This window comes from Lactuca saligna, chromosome 1 (assembly GCF_052625555.1).
Source record: "Lactuca saligna cultivar CGN05327 chromosome 1, ASM5262555v1, whole genome shotgun sequence".
Lineage (NCBI taxonomy): Eukaryota > Viridiplantae > Streptophyta > Magnoliopsida > Asterales > Asteraceae > Lactuca > Lactuca saligna.
In genome coordinates this window covers 21,886,579-21,908,133 of record NC_136417.1, presented here as the reverse complement: position 1 = coordinate 21,908,133, position 21,555 = coordinate 21,886,579, and the positions used below count along the sequence as shown (strand labels likewise).

At 34.4% G+C, this 21,555-nt stretch overlaps 1 long non-coding RNA gene and 1 other non-coding gene across 2 annotated transcripts; one reads left to right on the top strand and one right to left on the bottom strand.

Annotated features, from left to right (window-relative positions):
• The first annotated feature begins 1,004 nt into the window (after window positions 1-1,004).
• Window positions 1,005-1,111, top strand: LOC145027946 (small nucleolar RNA R71). The gene has a single exon (XR_013675707.1). It is a non-coding gene; the product is annotated as a small nucleolar RNA R71 (small nucleolar RNA).
• Window positions 1,112-12,455: 11,344 nt separating this feature from the next.
• On the bottom strand, window positions 12,456-13,222 carry LOC145028124 (uncharacterized). The gene is made up of 2 exons (XR_013675882.1): window positions 13,087-13,222; window positions 12,456-13,010 (listed from the first exon to the last, which is right to left on the bottom strand). It is a non-coding gene; the product is annotated as an uncharacterized LOC145028124 (long non-coding RNA).
• Between the last annotated feature and the right edge of the window lie 8,333 nt (window positions 13,223-21,555).

Genomic DNA, 21,555 nt, shown 5'->3' with positions numbered 1-21,555 from the left:
ACCGATTTTTAAACCCCCAATAACCGCTTGTGAACCAAACCATTAAAAACCGTCGGTTTTAGTTAGAACCATAAAAAACCGGTCTGGTTTAACCGGGAATAAAACCGGTTTAATAAACAAATTTGGCAATCATATTCAATTCAAAGGAGCTAGCCTGCTCAAAAGAGCCAACCGATTGAATTGAGTCTTGTTCCTTAAAGCGCTCATAATGCTCAGTTTTATTCTTTCATTTTACCATCTATTCCATTTCACCCACCGATGTGGGATGCACTTCCTCAATCATTTACATGCTAATTCATTTACAATTTAAAACACATATTAAATTTATTTTACACTAACTATTTTCTAGACTTACACACATTACATATATTTTCTTATTTAAACTTTTTATTTTTTATTTTCTTATTTAAACTCTTTATTTTTTAAATATGTATATATCTGCACTTCATATACTTGATATAAAAATAAAAAGCACTGTGCACATTTAATAAATATAAATATATACATATATAAAACACATACGTATATATAATCTATTCTTTTACACATAACACAACACAAGTTTATATATATATATATATATATATATATATATATATATATATATATATATATATATATATATATCCGGTTTTTCCGGTTTTCGAGACCGGTCTAACCGGTCGGACCACTTGAACCATCGAACCGGTAAGACGGCCGGTTCGACGTCCGGTCCGGTTTTCAAAACCTTGGAGTGAATTGATTGGTCCATATTTTTCATCCTCTGGTCCATAGTGTTTAGCATGGCTAACACAACTGCCATGTCTTCAGAAATTCCACTACCTATTCCTTTCGCCCCATCATGTCTAGGATTATGGTACTCACGAGAATGCTTGGAAAATTATTCAATTAACTCCTTGATTTCAGCCGGATTTTTCTTAGTCAATGGTCCTTGAGAACCAAGTAGTTTCCTTGTCATGACATTAACCCCATCATAAAACATAAACACTTCTTGTTGCTCATTCAAGTCATTTTGGGGCTAATTCCTTATCAATCTCTTGTAGCGTTCCCATGCTTCATACAGTGACTCCCCAGGTTGTTGCTCGAAATTGGCTATATGTTTCTTGAGTTTAGAAACCTTTGAAGGTAGGCAAAATTGTTCCCAAAATTGCTCACGCAACTGCGACCAACTAGTAATTGCATCGGGTGTAATTGCTTTTAGCCAATCCTTAGCGACTCCCTTGAAAGTAACGGGAAGCATTCTTAAAAGCCTCGTCTCTCTTGTTACATTCGGGATGTTAAAGTAACCAGCTATGTCATTGACTCTATCAAGACCTTTATATGTATCTTCATGATCAGACTGTAGGCCTAAGGGAACGGTCCACCTATACTATAGGTCCCGAGGGCCGGTCTAGTTCGAATGTAGTGAGAGTGGTCCAGACATCTTGTAGGCCTTGTGAGGTGGTTCAGAAGGCTTATATGTGCATGCATTGTATGTGCATTGTTGTGTGTAGTATTTTGGGGAACTCACTAAACTTTGGCTTACAGTTGTTGATTAAATGTTTTTCAGGTACTTATTAGATGGAAAAGGTAGGCGATTTTACGATTCAAGATTCTGCAATATTTTCCTTATAACTCTATTTTAATTATGATTTATGAACAAATGCTCGACTTGAAAGTAACTTCATAAAACGAATGTTTATTCTCTTTTAAAATTGAAAATTTTTATTCTGGAATTTGAGACGTTACAAAGTTCGAAGATTGATATAGATATAATTTCAAGACAGGAGGGATAAAGGGTTATATCTCTAATGTGATAAAAGATTCATGCTCAGGTATCGGTGTTCCATTCGAATGCTCCAAGTTGTGTCGACATCTAATGATGATCAAACATAAAATCTAGGAGATGCCAAACAATTCAATAATACTCAACTGCAACCCGAATTTCCAACTTGAGGACAAGGTGGATATTTTTAGTGGGTATAATGATATGAATCACCGATTTGGTCAACTTTATCAACTAATTAGTAATTATTATTTTATGTTTATTTAGGGTCATCATTATTTAAATTAGTAGTTATCTATTATTAGTGGTCATCCTTTATTTTGCAGTAGGATTAGTAGTTAAACACTATTTATAGGAGACTCTTATTTCTCGAATTACATGAACCATTTTTGGTTTTTCTTTGCATTCTCTAGTTCGTATCATTTCATCCAAAATATGACAAATAACAGTGCCTTGGGGATTGTATTCCATTGCAGGGTCAATGGGCAACATCTTATATAGGAAGAGGTAGAGGGTAGAGCCCCCTGCCACTTGCTTAACATATTGGCTAGAGTTGTCAACCAGCTTGACATCTAGACAATTGCTCAAAATCGTTTTCAACCGCCTTTCTAGTTCCCTTTTCTATTTGTAATGTAATTGTTGATATAAAAAACAAGTAATTGTGCGCATTTTGATTCGAAAAACGAAGTTAAACACAAATCTAAAAAGCCTAAACAGGAGGTGTTCATCGTGTTTAAATTATATACATATACGATTTAAGTAAATAATATGTATGTATACCTTAAGATATGGTTTTTAAAAGTAAAAATGCAAATTATGCATTATAATATGTATTTATACTTAAAAAATACATATTTTTATTTGTAAAATATTTATTTGTTGACATTATATTATATGAACACATATGTAAGTTGAATGGTAAAATGTGTAAGGAAAAAGATGAGTGACTATATATATATATATATATATATATATATATATATATATATATATATATATATATATATATATATCACACACACACACACACACACACACACACACACACACACACACACACACAAGTTTAGCGGCTCAATGTACACGAAGAAACCTATAATAGCTAGTCGTAATGTTTTTTTAACAATCCGTAAAAGTTGAATGGTTGATCAAACATAATTATTAGTTTAGTGACTAAATATTTACAAAACCTAAGGTTGACTTAAGACTTTGGGGGACCCATATTTATGGTTTTTTGTGTATTAATTATTTTTCTGGTTCGTATCATATTAGTATGAAAGCAATGATTATGACGACAATGTTGTTCACATCTTTTTCCTCATCGTGGAAAACAAAAGGATTAAAAAATTGGAAGTCAGGTTCACCAAGTTTCAAGATGTTTCAGGAGTCGAGGAAAAAGCACAAGGAGAGCATCCAACAAATCGAAAATATTCTCCAAGTTATAAACGTTTAATCTAACAATATGGGAAGCTTGGCCACCAAGGAGGTTCATAAGCAACATGTTGCCCAAGATCCGTACTCTGGTTATTTTGGTTTTTCCCTTGACCCTCGTGGTAATGATGTTGCTAGAAAGAAAGACAAGAAGACTGTGACGTGAGCCCATGATTGGTTAAGCCAAGAGAAAAAATAGGTATATGTTCAAAAGGATGGAGTACAAGAAATTAAAGATGGATATTTGAAGTGGACAATGCATATGGGTGGATCTATCACATCGAACAACTTTTTTGAATTTATAGGCATCGAGGACTCAAAGAGATAGAACAAATTTTAGGTAGCAAGTTTATATATGGAAGGGGTAACATTATTATGGTATCGATGGATCACATGCATGTCTCCAGTTCACACATGGAAAGGGTTCAAGTGGCGATTCCAACGCTTATACGAAGCGAGCTTGTACCGACAGTTCTAGTTAATTGTTAATAGGGAACCACTTGTGATTATGTGAAAAGTTTCGAGCTGGTGGCATGATAATTCAGAGAGTTAGATGAACAAATTTTAGAGGAAATGTATATTATGGGTTTGAAATCGGAGCTCGGATTATCGATCACCAAAAAGTTAACACACATTCTGAGGATAATAATCGTGTTAAATGAAATATCAGGTGAGCGGAGGCCTTCCATGATCATAACAATGGTTAATAGATACTTTTGTTACTTCTATTGGCCAAGTTGGGGACTAAGTTCGAAGGTTAACGAATATAGAATTGCAAGACAAGAGGGCGAAAGGGTTGTGTTTCCAATAAGATAAAAGATTTACGCTCAGGCGTCGACACATCAATCGAATGCTCCATGTTTGTTGGCATATGATAATGATGAGACATAAACTTATGGATCTAGAGATGCCAAAGAGCTCAAATGCATAATTTGGATTCCCACCTCGAGGACATGATGATTGAGTAATGATACAACTCGTCGATTTGGTCAAGTTTATCGACAAATTATTAATTATCTTTTTATCGTTTATTTGGGGTTACCTTTATTTAAATTAGTAGTTGTCTTTTATTAGCGATGATCCTTTTATTCTGTAGTAGGATTGATGAATCAAAGAATCGAGTAAGTAACAAATCAGAGTATGTAGGAATGCGAGATTGAACAATGGATGTAAATACGATCTTGTTTTCAGCTCTATTACGCTTTCGAATGTTTACAGAGTACAAAGATAGGTTTCTGTAAAACAACTCTTATCTAACTCTAATGTCCATATTTATAGGAAACAGAAGGCGCACAAAAAATACTAAGGAATTGACACTAAGCTTTGTATAAAAGCACCTTGGTAAATACATTACAAAAACATACGATGGGTATTTGACAGATTTCGACTAATTACAACATACTTTGACTCTTACAATCTCCCCCTTTGTAATAATAGTCGAACTCCTTAATTTGTAAGTAGCTGAATGGAATACAACATCACCCTTCGTATTTCCATGTACCAGGAAATAATCTTCTTTAGCTCTTTCTTATCTCCTTCATTGTTCTTCTTGCAATGATTCGTACGAATAATTAAATTCATATATTGAGACGTCGAATATATTTCCCCTTCGCTTTCCTGGAACAAGAATCGTTTTGCTTTTCTAGCGAATACCAACCCAAAAGGCTTTAAGAAGATCTCCCCATCTGTATACTTCTTCAAATTAGTTTGGGTCTTCATAGGTGCCATCAGAGCTTTTATTTCCAAACCTTTAGCTGTTCCTAATTCAATATCCGTTAATGCCAAACAATCGTAATAATTCTCAATGAAAATCTTGATGTGAGCAACCCCAAGCTTGAATTCATCAGGTTTAGTATTTTGATGATATGAAAAAGATTTATCTTTCAAAATTAATGCAACTTGTATAAGATCATGCAAGTTCACTAATGGAAAATTTGCAATTGTGAAATCACAAATATTTCCATTTGCCCTAGCCACAATGTATTTGATATTTTGGATTGTGTTTTCAAATACCACATCCTTCTTTATACTGATAACCTTTTAAATCTTCACCAATGACCAGACTTCCTCAGCAAATTTGGCAAGAACAACATCAAATCGAATCTTCATGTGAGTACCTTCATCCTTTACTTTGAAATTTCCTTCTGCTTTGAATTGTGGCATGATAAACATCATCCCATTCCCTGGAAAGTCTAGCGGACCTGCATCAGTATTCGTTACCACATAATTCTGCTTCGGTTTCTTTTCGAACAGATACATATGATTGTATGCAACCTTGGCTTTGATTTTTTTCATAATTTTAATGTTTGGATGGATCACCTTTATCCAAACCTAGAGGAGAACTTTCACGTTGAGTCATAATGCTTTGGACCAACCTCACCCTTTCAAGTTCTGCTTCAACTTCAGCTTTCTTTTCCTCCTAAGTCTTTTCCACAACAATGGTTTTTCCTTTATCTTTCGAAGCTTCATCTGTCACTTTTGGCTTCTTATTGCTCCCACCAGTAGCCTCACCAATAACAACTCCTTTTGTAATAGGCCTTGAAATTGGCATTGTAGTAAACACTGTTGAAGTAACTGGCCCAACAGATGACATAATTGGCTCTGTTGTTGGGATCTTCGTAGAAAACACCGTTCCCACAACATTTTCATCTGCATGCGAAGCTTCACCACCAGCCTTCGCATATTCAACCTTTCTTTCTCCCCCTTGCACTCTTGTAGAAATAAGTGGAGCATCTGTTATTGGTAGAAGGCTCGATATTCTTGAAAGAGGGGCCACTTGCTTGTGTAGAATAGCTTCAAATTGTGTGAATTTTTGAGACAAAAATTCAGGAGTTATCAGAGAAGACGAAACCGGCTTGACAGATAATTCTTTGAGCTCCTTCAACAAATTAATCACTTCCAGAAAAATTTTACTTTCCGTTGTAGAAAGTTGAGTAAGTTGAGGACTCAAGCTATCGTACAACTTGACAAATCTTGTAACGGCATCACAAATAATGTCAATCTTTTGATTCAAAGATGCATAATCCTGTCGGACACTTACAATCTCTTTTTGCATATCTTCGTGAAGCTCACGAATCTGCAAATTTACATCTTCACGAACTTTCTTGACATCTTGAACGAAAAAAATATGTCGGTCCTTCGCTAGTTTCTTCAAATCTTTAACTTCTCCCAAAAATGTCGAATTTTGAGAATTCACCCTTAGCTCATTGTTTTAATCATTATGATCAACCTTCTCCAAATTCTGGATTCCGAGTCTCTAACCATCCCAGAGATTTTACTCACTACCTTTGCTTCCAACATTTTCAACATCGTATCAACTTCCAAACTTGAAACCGATAAACCACCCCCCCAGATCAGCTTGATATTGAATTATGGAATTCAAATTTGTATTCAAAATCTTAAACTGCTTCATCGTCATCAACATATGATCTGGAAAATCTTCTTCTTCGTCATCAAACTCCAATTCCTCAAAGGTTCCTCCAAAATCCTCATTGTCAATATCAGTTTCCATAAGAATTGAGTCTTTAACAGGGGAATTGGATTTGGTTGGATCAGTGGATTGAGAAGAAAAAATGGAAGTAAAGGGTTAATTGATAATATTTTTGAATGTGGGTGAGTTTGCGGTTGAAGTAATTGGTGTGATTTGTGGAGGTAACGAAACAATATTTTATAAGGTAATAGAATCAGGATTACCTTGAGCTTCTTTCTTCGAATCTCCTTCACCCAAGGGTGTCACCATGTTTCAGGAATTCGTTCATCTTCATCTTCTGTGGATTCGGTTGCCATAACAAGCTTTCTTGTCTTCTTCTTCTCCCTTTGAGAAATCTGTTTAGCCATATCTTCAGCCATTCGTTTCTTAGACGATGGAGAAACAAGAGTTGGTATTTCACGAATAATGAGACCCTGATGAGTAACATGAGGCTTTCGTACCACATTAAGAGTCGGGGACTTTCGTGTATGCTTAGACTTCATTTTTATTCTACGAAAAACACCATTCTTCGAAGGAATAACCACTTTATCTTGAGTATCCTCAACAACAGGCTCAATCAAAATAGTCACATCAACAGACACTTCAGTTACCACTGGCTTCTTAACTTTACTAGGCTTCTTCTTTGGAGACTTTGAATTGGTGTTAGTAACAAGCTTTTTAGAAGAAACCGGTTCATTCTTCTTCGAACATTTAAACTTCTTCTCTTCCCTTGGCAACAATATCCCCGTTTGAACAGTATGATCAATGTTTTTCAAATATGCCACCAAAACAACATTCGTAGGATCAAAACGCCTCAACATAGCATCTGGAATATGAGCAACAAATGGAAACTCGTCTGCATCATCAGTCATATTCTTCGGATAATGCTATGTATAGAATTTAGCCTTCTCCTCCTCAACATTCACCAGAATCCTTTCCTTCTCATACAAGTGTTGCAAAATCAAACTCCAATACCTTGCATACGAAATGCCTTGAATTGCATTCATGTTTTCAACACTCTTTTGGAATTCGTTCCAAAAATGTGTAAAATACTCCACCGGAATATCATAGTATAGCCCAACAACCATGGCATATGCTTCCATCCTTCCTTTTTCGAGACCAACAGTTCGACCAGTTAAACACCTCAGAAAAATTCCAAAGAAAAAGTTCCAAATGCTTGGAAGACTAGATTTCTTGAAATCACTGATCTTGGTAAGTTGGGGTTGATGACCCATCTTGTTGAACATGTGTACTATTTGGGGAAATTGCAGATCAATGTAGGGTGGAGAATTTGGGATTTCCAGTATTTGACAAAATAGCTTCTTGGATAGTCTAACCTTATTATCGTTCACCAGGTTCAATGTGATGACATCCAAAGCTTTGTTGTAAGTAGCAGTTGATCCTGCTTGAGATAACCAGGAAAGAGGAACAACAAAAGATTGGAACATAGCCTTGGATAGAACGAAACTTTGTAAAGCGATAATCAACATCTTGAGTTCTTCCAGGTAAGTAGAAACATCAGCCTCTACTTGGTAGCTAGTTCCTTGAATCTTCATGATTGGTTGTGAAGTTACATCTTCAGTTGTTTAGGATGAAACATCAGTTTGAGTAGCCATGGTTAGGATTGGAAAATCTTTGAGTATCAGAGAGAATTTTGGGAAATTTTCTTCTAAAAGCGTAAACCGATAACAAACCCTTGAATCCCCTTTTATATGTAACCTTGGAGTTTGAATTTGAAGCGGGATGTGCATTTAATGAGATCCAACGTGGCACCTTGAATATCGGACCACTACCCCATAAAAGTAGCCATGCGTGAAAAAGTAATTATCACGTCTTCTTGAAACCTGGACAGAATACCATACGTCACCACAAAACAAGCTGTATTGTTTGACCCAATAGAATTGTAACCGTAAGAACCCTTCGAATGGAAGTAAGTTTCTTTCACTTTTGGGTTTTAAAGTAAAGTCATTTGCTTGATGTTCGAAATCATCAGCCTGAGTTGGTGTTTCTCAGAACCTCAAGGATTTCGTGAGTGTAGTGTTCCAAAAAAAATTAGATGAGAAGCAAAAATAAGAAAAATTGGAAGTCAGTGATGTCAATCAATTTTTTTCGACACAAAAGCAATATAAACCCCGGGCAAAGGTTACTTCATTAATCATCAAGAGAGATGATCAACTGTTTGTGTATGTTCTCGTGATATACAATCAAATACTTGTAGATAAGTATCGAATGGAATATTTTAGTAGGCTGCATGGGTAGATATAAGAATTTCGTTACATATCAACCTAAACATAAGGTGAGAAATTGTAACAAAAATTACTTGTTTGACCAGTGTAGTCAGTGATAAGTATGCTTTGACAAAAAAATAATTTAAGTGACTTTGGATTTCAAATTAAACTCACACGGAAATCATATTCATGGAAAAATTTGTGCTGGATCTTGTTGGGTAACAAACATCGTGGGTTTCGAATGTTTGATTAAGACCACTCATACTAAATGAATATGATTTAGAATTTAGAATTGAAGTACTGAAAAAAAAACTCGTGAAAATCTGGAACATAGTTCCCCGTCAATTCCTTAAAACTTTAGAAAATTGGGTTTCACTTTCATAACGGTCTCATGATGTCAGATCATAAACACAGATTATTGATATGTCTAACTCTCGAGTGGTTTGATCTGAGACCTCTTCGACATATCTCTTCGTGTGTGATCGTGTAAGAACTTTCAAATGAAATAGATTGTTGTACGACACGAAATGTACCTCTGTTATATTTGGACAAAACAACAAACTCTTAACTCATGTGAGAAGAGTCAAGTAGCTCATGAGACTAATATGAATTCAAGCCTGATCGGGAAGAAATTTTCGTATGAAAGATTTCATTAAGGCTTTCGTACACACATATTGAGTCAATGGAGGCTTTGGTCAACATGCTGCAACATGCTTCTAGGAACAACTTAACTAGTTCAAAGTATTCGAAAATTTACCTGACCCTAGAACTGCAAGCATTCCCCAAGTTGAATCATCATAAATATTTGCAACAAAATACTAAAAAAATGAAAAACAAAATATTTTTGTTGTTTTTGATTTTTTGAAATTAAAAAGAAGAAAATCTTTTTTAGTTTTTGATTTTTCAAAAATTAAATAACAAAACAAACGAAAATATTTTTAAAATTTTCATTTTTCGAAAATTAAATGACCAAACAAAAAAATTTTGGATTTTTAATTTTTCGAAAATTAAATGACAAAACAAACAAAAATCTTTTTGGATTTTTGTGTTTTTCGAAAATAAAATAACAAACAAAATGTACTTGTTGCAAACACACAAAATTTTATCAACCTCTGAAAAGTGACACATTTACGAATTCGAAGGGGTTGAAGCGTTGACTACGAACAGTAACCTCTGAATGCTGAATGACATTGCGTTGACCTTTTTTCAGCACCTCTGAATCATTCCTGGTCAACCATCATTCTCCCTTTTCGCATGGAACAAAATTTCCATCAATCATTCCAAGTCCTTATAAAATTCTTACAAAAGGATTTTTCATTTAAAGGTTTTGTGAAAATATCAGCTAACTGATCAGTTGTTTTCACAAAATGTACTTTAATATTTCCATCCTCCGCATGATCCTTGATGAAATGATAACGAAGAGCTATATGTTTAGTCTTCGAATGCTGCACATGATTTTGACAAATTCTTAGTGCACTTTGAGAATCACATTATAATGAAATCTTTTTCATATTAATTGCATAATCACGCAATGGACTTTGGATCCATATAATTTGTGATGTGCAAGCAACAACAACCACATATTCTGCTTCAACAGTTGAAATTGATACACACGTTTGCTTTTTCGATTGCCAGCTCACCAATTTGCCATCAAGCATTTGACATCCTCCACTTGTGCTCTTTCAATCAAGATTACAACCACCTAAGTCTGCATCTGAATAACCTTGAAGAAAGAACCCAATTTTCGAAGGATACCACAATCCTAACGATATTGTTCCCTTAAGATAACAAAAGATATTCTTCACAGCAGTGAGATGTGGTTCTCGTGCATTTGAATGATACCTAGCACAATTACACACAGAGAACATGATATCAGGTCTACTAGCTATAAGATAAAGTAATAAACCAATCATGCTCCTGTAAAGAGTTAGGTCAACTGCCGGTTTATCTAACGAAGGTGTCATCTTTATGCCAGTTGCCATAGGAACTCGTAACTTCGTGCTATTCGTCAATCCAAACTTCTCTAGCAGATTCTTCTTATATTTTTCTTGGTTAATAAAAGCTCCTTCTCTGCTTTGACGAATATTTAGACCAAGAAAGTTATTTATCTTTCCCATCATGCTCATTTCAAACTTACTTTTCATTAGATTTTCAAATTCTCTAGACAAAGCAGGGTTAGTTGAGCCAAAAATAATATCATCAACATAAATTTGAACAAACATTAGCTGATTCCCAACTTTTTTATGAAATAATGTGGGGTCAACATATCCTTGTTTAAATTTAGATTGCTTCAAGAAAGAAGTAAGAGTTGCATACCATGCTCGTGGTGCTTGTTTTAACCCATAAACTGCCTTATCTAATATATATATATATATATATATATATATATATATATACACACACACACACACATGATCAGGATGTTATTCGTTAATAAAACGTGGGGATTGTTCCATGTAAACTGTTTCTTCAAGCTCTCCGTTTAAAAATGCACACTTCACGTCCATTTGATAAACATCAAAGTCTTTGTGAGCTACATAAGCCAGAAATATACGAACAACCTCGAGTCTTGCGACAGGGGCAAAAGTTTCTTCATAGTCGATTCCTTCTTGTTGTGAATATCCTTTAACAACAAGTCTGACTTTGTTTCGAATGATATTTCCATCTTTGTCGGCTTTGTTTTTGAAAATCCATTTTAACCAGAGAATCGAAACATTTTCAGGTTTAGAAATTAATCTCCATACCTTGTTTCGTTCAAATTCAGACAATTCAGATTGCATTGTAACAACCTCATCTGAGTGTTCCATTGTAACCTTAACCGCCTTTGGTTCGATTTTAGAGATGAAAACATTGAACATGCAAAATTCTTGATGAGTATTCAATACGTCATTCTTTGCACGAATTTGAGCTCTTGTTAATACTCCTTCTTGTGGATTCCCAATTACTTGATCCTTCGCATGATCTTTTGTCCATTTTTTCGTTGGTGGATAAGCTGGATCAAAATCCAAAGGTGGATCTTCGTATAAATCACCATTCTCTAAACCTACAATTGAACATTCATCATTAAAATCATGAATATTTTCATTATGCCCTGAATGCTCCCCTTCAACTTCAGCATCCAATCTCTCATTCTCCCCCTCGAAAAAATGCTCCCCCTCAACTAAAGTATTCGAATCCAAGTGCTCTGTAACAATTGGTAAAAATTGGTCAGAGTTTGACGGTCAAACCACCGCGAACCGTTATGTATTAATGACCAACTGTGTTTAATTTTATGTTAATAAGATATATTAAATATATTATATTTATAATTTACTTTAAAAATATCTCAGACTTCTTAAACCATCTGTCGAATCGGATCCTATTAATCGTGAAACCTTAAACATAAGTTTACGGAGTTTGGTAGATCGGAATTGAATTTCGTCTACATTTTTGGAATCACCACGATTAGGACAATCAACTAAAAATTTCATGAGTCGGGATCGATAACACGAGAATCAAGAAACGGAATTACCTTATGAAATAAATTGCACATGTTTTATTCTAAAAGAAATATCTAACCAAGTCGGCCGTTGACTATTTCAATAATTTATCTAAATACTTCAATCGGAAGCTATACAACATACATACTCGCACAAAGGAAGCTATACAAGATTCACACTCACACAAACAATCACATACGATGCTAATAGATTTGGAAGTACAAAGAAATCAACCAAAGTCTTCCCAAAATCTAAAATCTGTGGAAGATAATCAGAATGTACCGGCAATCGTTCTTCATTCCACACACTTAAATTTCGATCCATCTCTCCCCCTTTTTCTTCTTCAATTGTTTTTTTTTTTTTTTAAAGTCCTCCATGGGAGGAGTTGTTCCAGTGAAACCAAAAGAGCAGCAACACTCTTGTATCTCTTCTTCCTTCCAATCGACTTCACAACCCCGATCGTGCTTCTCCTGTTTCGATAACCAATCATCACATCTGTGGCTGTTGCTATGACCACCGGTGGAGCCTGGAGACCACCAATCACCACCCTCACAACTCCTCTCTGTCTTCACTGCCGAGAACCACACCAAACATCCCTTATGAGTTCATCAGCTCGGTCAAGAATCAATCCCAAACACCTGCTTAATCCAATCACACACCAGAACCCCACTGGCCACTGATTTCAATCAAACAAAGAAAAGAGAAGAAAGAAACCTGTGATTATCGAGCAAAACCACCGGAGCCCCTTGTCACCACCTTCGTCTCTCCCTGCTCCCTTCTTCGTGTTCCGCTGCTGAAGACGATAGATGAATCCAAGAGGAGCTCGCCGGAATTCGGCTGCCTCTCTCCCCTTCTCACGATCCCACAACCACCACCGAGCCACCCACATGTTTTCGTTTTCCTTCTTCTTTGTCCGAACAAGACAATCGGGTGGTGCACTCTAAGGGATCGGCGACTACTGCTGCTTTCTCCTTCCGACCAGATGAAGATTAAACCGCAAGGGTCGCCGAAGATCGGCTTCCCCTTCCTCCTTCCGTTTCACGGTGAATCAGCCACCACTGAGACTGACGGCAACACCGCTGCTTCCGTTCATCATCTTCGATCCAGTCAAGCACTGGAGGTGCTCCTTCCTCCTGATGACAGATTTGCCAATCACCGGACCAACTTCGTTTTTTTTACCTGCGTTCGTTCGTATTTACTTCCGTTTCCCGATCTCCAAATCGTGTTTGTAGGGAAAGAGGTCAAACTCATTCAAACATTGATTCAAAATAATTAAATTAAACCCTTAACTTTCAGACTTGTACGACTTTGGCCCTTTCCTTGATTAGAATTAATTATTTCAACCTCATATGAGAATGGGTTACAAATCTAGTCCTAAACCTCTAATTGGGGTTTAAGTGTGCACTAATATACACTGCCTTGGAAATATATTTAGGGATCAGTCCCTAGTTGAATGATTTTAGCAAAATCAATCCCTAGAAATTATTTGTGTTGACAAAGACCACCCCACATTTAATAATTAATACAAAAACTATCCTTTTGATTATATTAGGTAATTTAAATATACCCGATGGTTCGTCGTAAGAACGAGAAACGTCACGTAACAAATTTCACGACAAGAATCACACCTTGAGCCTCGTTCACGCTACGAATGTGAGTTTCTACGGCCACTCTTTTACGTTTTTAATGTTTGGGGGAGAATATATGCATGTCTATTAAAGTTTGATGACTTTCACCTTTTATACGTTAAAATAGCATCGTACTTTATATTTGGTCGAAAGCTTATGAATTAGTAATTTAATTGTATAAATCACATAAATTAAAATAGAATGTTATAATGGATATAAATACATCTTGTTGGAATATATTAATTAATATTAATAAAAATCACAAGATTATATGTAAACTATTATAATAACGCGGATTGGTGTTGTAAATCACAACCATGATGATGTTATATGTATAAGTTAACGTATCGACTAGAAGTATGAAACGATATACAAATGACCAAAATCATTATTCGATTATAAAATGAAGGTACATTGCCATAGATTTGGAAAGACTAAGTTTATGAAATTATATGATTATTAGTTAAAATTATCAAATTTAACTTGTAATATATAAGGTTGTGTAACAACGAATGTAAAGTGTATTACTATATTTTTATATAATTATAAAAATATAACTCAATTTACTAAGTTACAGATTTTATTATAATAAATAAAATAATCGACTACAGGACTTAATAGTCGTTGTTTACGAAATAAATAATTGTCGAGTATTGTATTTAAAGATTTTATATTTATCCCAAATTAAATGTATTAAAAATAGTCTCGCATAATTTATATAAAATATGGGGAATGTAGATTTACGGTCGATCCAAACTTGGATAAATTCAAAAATTAGCTATTATGCTAATACAACATCGAAACTGTATCTAGTATGATAAATTCTTGAAGTTATAAGAATTTCAGTTATTGTTTTCCTAAACGGTGAATAATGTTACATATCCAGTGAATTTAGAATGGATTATATAGGTTCATTATACATATTCTATGTAGGTTCATCATACCTACCCCATGTATTCAGTATAAGTTCATCATACTTATTCTATGTAGGTTCATCATACCTACCCCATGTATTCCGTATAGGTTCATCATACCTATTCCATGTAGGTTCATCATACATACTCCATGTATTCTGTATAGGTTTATCATACCTATACCATGTAGGCTCATCATACCTACTTCATATATTCCATATAGGTTCATCATACCTATTATGTAGGTTCATCATACCTATTCTGAATACCATATCCAATACGTTTAAGTTTCCATTATAATCTATTCCGGGTTTCACGAAAGCCAAGATCTCAATACTTAGTAGAAACTCTCCAATATATAACCGTTAATCCTCCAGGGAACGACTAACGTCGGGTGTAAGTGTCATATTATTGATCTTATATGGTACGACCGCCCGACTGGAGTTGCTAGCCATAACTACATTTGACGAGATGAATTTTGGCGCTTACGTTAGCATTATCGAAACATTACCACGTGTTACAACGGGGTGAATGACTTTAGCACGCATGCCTTATTATGGTGTCGGTGCATTAATAAAGTATAGTGTCACGAGTTCGGTTATGATTTCATTCTAAAATCCTAGTTTTGTTTCGTTACTGTATAGAATTGATATTGGATTTATACGGGGTTTATGTTCACTCATTCTAGTTGAAAGAAACTGTATTTAGTGGGATAGCATGTGAATCAAAGAGATAAGTGTCAATACCAAATATTAAGTTATATAACACTTAATTAATATCATGACTTGACTCGACAAGATTTATTAACTTATACAAGATAAGTTATTTATATAAACCATTTCTTTGTATAAGAAAACGCAATATTTATGTGGGAGGAGTTTGCCCCACCAGTTAAGTGTCGGTTTTCAAATTAAGTCATATAATACTTAATTATTGTCAGGACACGATTTTACAAAGTTCATAAATTCAAGACTTATGAGTTTTTCATATAAATGATACAAATTCTTGTATAAGTTTTCAAGAGTAAAGTTGGTTATTCTATGTTCTCACAAAGGGTACCATTTCTTTATATATATATATATATATATATATATATATATATATATATATATATATATATATATATATATATATATATATATAAAATTTGATATTCAAAATATTTATATAAAAATGCACTTTGATATAAGTCTGAATTACTTATATTTATTTTCCAACTCTTGTACATTTGGATTTGAACAAATGGTATTTATGAATGAGTCATAACACGTTTTGGAAGATCTGACAATGTGAATGCGATGATCAAGGGCAAGATCGATCCCAAGTTTCATATAGTGATGTTCCTTAGGGGAGAAGGTCAGAAATGCTTGTTCGCTCTTATTGACAAGCACATGTTCTCTACTACTTGCTTGGAGCACATTTTGGAGATCATACAGAGATGTCATCAGAACAGTGATGCTGATAAGAAGTCGTTCACCGATATGCTTCGTTGATACATTCAGTTTCGGTAGACAATTCTTGCGATTATCACTCGGCTGTTCAAGGTTGTGAAGCAGGTCAAGGTCACTCAACGGAAGTAGTCTCTCGCCTTCTTTGATGCAAAGGGGGAGATTTTTGGATCTAAATGTGTTGCGTCATTGGGCTCGGTACTTAGCCCAGTTTTGTTATCCGGTTTGGGCCTGTCCAACCGTGATTGTTTTAGAGTAAATTATTGAAATCGTCCCTGTTGTTTGGTCAAAATTGCACGTTTGGTCCCTAACTTCTTTTTTTTTTTTTTTTTTTTTTTTTTTTTTTTTTTGCATTTTGATCGTCCCTATGGTTTGATTTTGTTGCGTTTTTTGTCCCTGTGGTTTGGTAAAAATTGCATGTTTGATCCCTAACTTTATGTATGTAACGGACGAAAAATGCAACAAAACCAAACCACAGGGACAAAAAAACGCACCAAAATCAAACCATAGGGACGATCCGAGTGCAAAAAAAAAGTTAGGGACCAAACGTGCAATTTTGACCAAACCACATGGACGATTTCAGTAATTTACTCATTGTTTTATTAGGGTTTAGTATTTAAGGTGCATGCATGCATCCTTAGAAAACAAGGTTTTTGATTATAAATTCTCATTGATTATATTGAAAACCCTAGCTCGCCTCTACAGTGGTAGTTCTTCATCGAGCTCTACTGAGGCATGACTATATTTGAATCATTAAGCATTGTTTGATTCCATCTTGTGTTTTATGTGTTTGATTATTTGTTTGTTTGTTCTTGCTGATTAATTTGTTGAAGATCTAATCGATCAAATGGTTTCTTAACTCTTCAGATACATTTTCCTCTTCCTTCTAGCGAATGATCAATATTGTTTCTTGAAGTAAACCGTTTTTCATGCGAAATTTTCTAAATTTATTTCTTCGTGTGATTAAGAAAATTTGGCTTTTGAGAAACGAAATCAACATTTGGTTTTGTAAGAAAAGATTGAGCATATGTTGTATTAACAGTCGATTTGAAATGTTGGCATTGAGAAAACACTTGTGGTGGATTTGAAGAATAGCGATTTTCAGTGTGCTTATTGGAATATTTCCTTGGAAGAGTGGTTTTTGAAACTTTCGAAAACTTTGTTTGTTGATTCGCTTCAGACTTTGAATGATCTGCTTTAGAAAATGTATGATTATTCATTGAAAAAGATGATTTTTTAGTCTTGAAAACATTTTTGTGTGAATTTTGATTCAGACAAAGATTTATTTGTTAGAGCGGGGTTTTTCTTCTTGTCTGAAAAAGTTGTTGAATTCACTGACCTAACAGGTTTAGTTGTTTCAGTTGACTTCTTTTGAGACTCAACACTCAGCCAAAAAATTTTCTTTCTTGCTTGTCTTTATGAAAATTTATTATCTTTTGAAAATTTGTCAATTTGATCTTTGAATTATTTGGAGTTTAGTTTGACAACATTTTCATTTTTCACTACAACTAGTTTTGAGATTTCTTTCTCAACTTTTGATTTTTCAACCCATTTTCTTTGTGGTTTTTGTCGTTTAAAAACTTACGAATTCTTCGTTAGGTTGTTTTCAACTGTGCTTTGATTTGCAAAGAAACCTTCTTCTAAAGTTTTCTTTTTTATCTTCTTCTACTAACTTTCTAACTCTGGTTTGACATTCTCAACATTGCCAGTAGTAACGAAAACTTTATTTGGGAAAATAATATCATCCAAAAACTTGAAATTTGGATATACCACAGTATTCGTTTCTAGAAAGTGAGCACCTGGTTCATTCATTACTTTTTCGAACTTTTATGTATCACCATACACTTGATCGACCACAATTCGAGGAATTTCGTCTTCTTTTGAGGATTTCTTTTTCTTTGAAATTTTCTCTTCATTTTCATCATCACTATCATCAATTTAACTATCTCTAATGTCCACGAAGTCCAAATTACAAACTTTCGAACATGAGGGTTTGTCAGTTTCATTTTTAACCATCAATTCCTTAAATTTTTCTTTCCCTTTTGATGTTGATGCAACATTAACAATAGACAACTGGGAACAATCAACATTCTCTATATCACTAATTTCACTAATATTATCAAAATCATCTTCAATATCAGCAAAATTAGATTAAGAATCAGATGTTGAATTCTCAGTCTTTTTCAAAATATTGATTTATTCTGATTTATTCAAAGTATCATTAACAATGTTAACTAAATCATTCGTATCAAGACATTCATCAATTTTGACAATTCCATATTTATATCTCTCATCAGGAACTTTGTCAGATTCAACTATAATTTTGTCAGAATCATACGAAATATTATCTACCTTCGCTCGCTCATAGGCTAGAAAAGGCAGTAATTTTCTATGTTGCTGTTTACTAATGTCTCACGAATGATGTAAATTAGTTAATTTTCCATACAGTCTCTTCGCTGAATTACAATATATATTTCTTTGTGCCAAAAAAAGTTTGACTTCATTAGATAAAGCATCCCTATCACACATTATGTTTGTGATTTGTAACTCTTAACATTCAACTTTACTTATTTTCATATCTAAACGCTTTTTGGTCTCTAACAACTCCATGGACAGTTTCTTAGCCTCATTGCTAGTAGACACAACAATTGAATCAAAATAAGTAACAGTCTCAGCAAAAGATACTAATTCAGAGTTATAAGCATTTATTGGAGTATTAAAATATTCGAGAATAGAACGTACCTTTGTCGTCATAGGAGATTTGTCAGTAGTCTTTGATACGAAGCACCGACCTTTCACTTCAAACTCTTCTCCATCTGAATCCTCTTTCATTTTCGCATACAATGCACCATGAGTAGGATTCCTCATCTCCTCATCATCTGATCCAGATGACCAAATTTGATAGGTTCCAGCTTCGACTTGTTCTCCTGTTGCTATCGACGACAAATTCTTCGCTTTCACACAAACCTCCTTAAGCTTCTCAGCTAATAAGCTTCACCTTTGACTTTATTCTTCCTTTCATCCTTCTTTCTCAGCATGCAATCATTTGCAAGGTTATTGGCTCCATTGCAGTAGTGACAATTTACACTTGAGTCACCTTTAATCTTCTTCTCATTCTTCCCCTTAGACACCTTCGTATCATTCTTCTCAACCTCTTCTTCTCTTCACCAACAACTTTACTCACAACACTTCCTTTCACCTCAGTTGGCTTAGCCTTCGAATTGAACGGCTTTTTGAAAAAAATTCTTGACATGATTATTTGAGTAAAATGGTACTGCTTCATCATCAGAATTCATGATGAATCCCTCTTCCTCCTCTGAATCACCTTTTTCGTATGTTTCTTTCTCAGACACCTTTGAGACTAAAGCTAACGGACCTCCTAAACTTAGCTTTGATTCCTCAGCTATTTCATTTACCTCATTTTCATGTGTCTTCAACTGATTGTACAAATCATTGAGAGTTGATGTATCAAAACTTTGCTGATTCTTCACCATCATACTCACGCTTCTCCATTCTTTTTGAAGACCCATTACAAAAATGAGATTGAATTCCATTGAGGTCCTGGTGATGCCATAGCGATTGCAACGATAGATTAACTCGTTCAGACGATTATAGTATACTTCAATTGTTTCACCTTCTTTTTATCTGAAATCTTTCAGCTCAACCAAACACTGTTTGACTGAATTGACTTTCATCTTCTCGCTTCCTTGAAACTTTTCTTTCAGATTGTTGCAGATCTCTTTAGCAGTTGTACAACTCCTTACGTAATTGTACACAACCGGAGTTAAAGCTCCTCGTAATTCTCTCATACACCTCTTCTCCAGTTTCTTCAAACGATCAGATTGATTTTCAACAACAGAACTTCCAGAAGATGATCCAATTCGTTGAACATTCACCGGAGGATTGACATTTTCTGAGATACACGACCACAAATCTTCATCAGGACCATTCAGATAATCCTGCATGCGATCAGCCCACTGATCACAGTATTCAGGAATTAGTATTGGAATTTTGGTCGATGGTCCTAACAGATGAGAAAACGAGGTCATCGAATTGAGATTGAAGCTCGCCATTGTTGTACGGAAGAAATTTTTTTTAATGAGCATTGAAAATTTGATAACAAGCTAACTGAATCACTCAGAAATGAAAAGAAGAACACTCGATTCAACAATTCTGATGCATAATCAAATCACAACCTCAAATCTAAGAGAACTTTTCACTTTCAAAAAGTGAGAAAACTTTTAAACCAAATAATCAATTCAAAACTTTTTGAATAACGTGAAAATCAGATCAAGGAATATGATTCTTGCTCTGATACCGATTGATTAAATCAAAGAATCGAGTAAGTAACAAATTAGAGTATGTAAGAATGCGAGATTGAACAACGGATGTAAATATGATCTTGTTTTAAGCTCTATTATGCTTTCAAATGTTTACAGAGTACAAAGACAAGTTTCTATAAAACAACTCTTATCTAACTCTAGTAAATGTCCCTATTTATAGGAAACAGAAAGCGTACAAAAAATGTGAGATTGAACAACGGATGAAAAACGGATGTAAATATGATCTTGTTTTAAGCTCTATTATGCTTTCAAATGTTTACAGAGTACAAAGACAAGTTTCTGTAAAACAACTCTTATCTAACTCTAGTAAATGTCCCTATTTATAGGAAACAGAAAGCGTACAAAAAATGCTAAGGCATCGACACTAAGCTTCGTATAAAAGCACCTTAGTAAATACATTAAAAAAACATACGAATGGTATAAGACAAACTTCGACTAATTATAACATACTTTGACTCTTACAAGGATTAGTTGTTAAACACTATTTATAGGACTTCGGGATCATTTTAGTTGTTAAACACTATTTATATCAGCTAGGGTTATCAATCAACTTGACATCTAAACAATTGCTCAAAACCATTTTCAATTGCCTTTCTTGTTCCCTTTTCTATTTGTAAACGCATATACAAGAGTTTGCAATCTTGTTTAAATTATCCGCTATAAAAATCATGATACTCGAACATAACATAATATAATTCTATTTAAGAAAAATAACTACATAGTCTGATTGTTTACTGGATTGCCCCTTTTTCTAATATTCCTCAAGAAAACATCCTGCAGTCAGTTCTTAACCAAAAGACTAGAAAAGGTAATCTATCATTCACAAGTTGCTCATGTATACTCTTATTAA